Source organism: Nanorana parkeri, unplaced genomic scaffold, assembly GCF_000935625.1.
Source record: "Nanorana parkeri isolate BGI_ZX_2015 unplaced genomic scaffold, ASM93562v1 scaffold488, whole genome shotgun sequence".
NCBI lineage: Eukaryota > Metazoa > Chordata > Amphibia > Anura > Dicroglossidae > Nanorana > Nanorana parkeri.
The window spans coordinates 326,228-329,033 of NW_017306756.1; positions in this window are offsets into that span (position 1 = coordinate 326,228).

The following is a 2,806-nucleotide window of genomic DNA, read 5'->3' on the forward strand; positions in this document are numbered from 1 at the left end:
TCTACAAATTTGGAAAACACGATAACTTGATATTTCAAAATAAATATAGAAACCCCAACATAGCATGCAAAATAATATATGGTGACCCAGTGTAAGCAGCACTCTGTACGGTGAAATCATCTCAAATTATGGAAGGGATCACTTTCTGCTATAAATAATAGCAATGTAAGTAATAAAACCAAAATGTCGCAAATATGGCATAAATAAATTGTCACGTACTGTATATAACATACAAGACAGAGTCCTCAAATGTTTTACGTAAAGGGCCAGTTGATGGTCCTTCAGACAGTGGCCAGTAGTCAGCAGAGTTAGAAAATGTCACCGTGTCAGTGAAAGCAATACTGCCTTGGTGTTGGTGGTTAGTGGGAGGAAGATAAGTGCCCCAATGGTTGGTGTCAGTGGAAGGAATAGTGCCCCAAGGGTTGTGTCAGTGGAAGGAATAGTGCTCCAAGGGTTGTGTCAGTGGGAGGAATAGTGCTCCATGGTTGATGCCAGTTGAAGGAATAGTGCCCCATGGTTGGTGTCAGTTGAAGGAATAGTGCCCCAAGGGTTGTGTCAGTGGGAGGAATAGTGCTCCATGGTTGATGCCAGTTGAAGGAATAGTGCCCCATGGTTGGTGTCAGTTGAAGGAATAGTGCCCCAAGGGTTGTGTCAGTGGGAGGAATAGTGCCCCATGGTTGATGTCAGCGGGCGGAATAGTGTCCCCCATGGTTGATGTCCGTGGGAGGAATAGTGCCCCATGGTTGATGTCAGTGGGAGGAATAGTGTCCCCCATGGTTGATGTCTGTGGGAGGAATAGTGCCCCATGGTTGATGTCCGTGGGAGGAATAGTGCCCCCATGGTTGATGTCAGTGGGAGCCCCATGGTTGGTGTCAGTTGAAGGAATAGTGCCCCAAGGGTTGTGTCAGTGGGAGGAATAGTGCTCCATGGTTGATGTCAGTTGAAGGAATAGTGCCCCATGGTTGGTGTCAGTGGAAGGAATAGTGTCCCCCATGGTTGGTTTTAGTGGGAGGAATAGTGCCCCATGGTTGGTGTCAGTGGAAGGAATAGTGCCCCATGGTTGGTGTCAGTGGAAGGAATAGTGTCCCCCATGGTTGGTTTTAGTGGGAGGAATAGTGCCCCATGGTTGATGTCAGTGTAGGGAATAGTGCCCCATCATTGGTATCAATGGGAGGAATAGTGCCACAATGGTTGGTGTCAGTGGGAGGAACAGTACCCTGTGGTTGATGTCAGTGGGAGGAGTAGTGTCCCATCGTTGATGTCAGTAGGATGAATAGTGCCCCATGGTTGGTGTCAGTGGAAGGAATAGGGCCCCATGGTTTGTGTCAGTGGAAGGAATAGGGCCCCATGGTTTGTGTCAGTGGAAGGAATAGGGCCCCATGGTTTGTGTCAGTGGAAGGAATAGGGCCCCATGGTTTGTGTCAGTGGAAGGAATAGGGCCCCATGGTTTGTGTCAGTGGAAGGAATAGGGCCCCATGGTTTGTGTCAGTGGAAGGAATAGGGCCCCATGGTTTGTGTCAGTGGAAGGAATAGGGCCCCATGGTTTGTGTCAGTGGAAGGAATAGGGCCCCATGGTTTGTGTCAGTGGAAGGAATAGGGCCCCATGGTTTGTGTCAGTGGAAGGAATAGGGCCCCATGGTTTGTGTCAGTGGAAGGAATAGGGCCCCATGGTTTGTGTCAGTGGAAGGAATAGGGCCCCATGGTTTGTGTCAGTGGAAGGAATAGGGCCCCATGGTTTGTGTCAGTGGAAGGAATAGGGCCCCATGGTTTGTGTCAGTGGAAGGAATAGGGCCCCATGGTTTGTGTCAGTGGAAGGAATAGGGCCCCATGGTTTGTGTCAGTGGAAGGAATAGTGCCCCATGGTTGATGTCAGTGGGAGGAATAGTGTCCCCCATGGTTGATGTCTGTGGGAGGAATAGTGCCCCATGGTTGATGTCCGTGGGAGGAATAGTGCCCCCATGGTTGATGTCAGTGGGAGGGGTAGTGTCCCATGGTTGATGTCAGTGGGAGGAATAGTGCCCCATGGTTGATGTCAGTGGGAGGAGTAGTGTCCCATCGTTGATGTCAGTAGGTGGAAAAGTGACCCATGGTTGATGTCAGTAGGATGAATAGTGCCCCATGGTTGATGTCAGTGGGAGGAATAGTGCCCCATAGTTGGTTTTAGTGGGAGGAATAGTGCCCTATGGTTGATGTTAGTGGGAGGAATAGTGCCCCATGGCTGGTATCAGTGGGAGGGGTAGTAGTGCCCCAATGGTTGGTGTCAGTGGGAGGAATAGTGTGTCAGTAGGTAATGTTAGTGGAAGGAATAGAGCCCTTTGGTGTTAGTGGGAGAATTAGTACATAATAGTTATAGTCAGTTGGAGAAATAATACCCCATGGGTGGTGTCCGTTGGCGGAATGTTGGCCTATGCATGGCGTCAGTGGGAGCAATGGTGTTTGATGAGTGGTGTACATAGGAGGAATAGTGCTAAATGAATGGTGTCCATAGGGGAAACCAGGCAGGCCCCACTCATTACAGGCTGCCTGCAGAAAACTACAGGAGGGGTTGGAGACAAGACCAGTCACCCTGCAGAAGGAGAGAGAGCAGCAGTGAGCCGTCTTTATTACAGGAAGCTCCAAGTTCACACTGGATTACTGCACAGATCTAGTGGAAATACACTTACAGGCATGAATCCCAGGGCCAGAGGCATGTTGGGATTTGTAGATAAAGCACAGCTGGAGGACGGAGTTGCCCACCCCTGATCTAGGTGCTTAGATGAGGCTATTTTGGGTGTACCTCTTACACCCATGATTTTTAAAGGGTTAA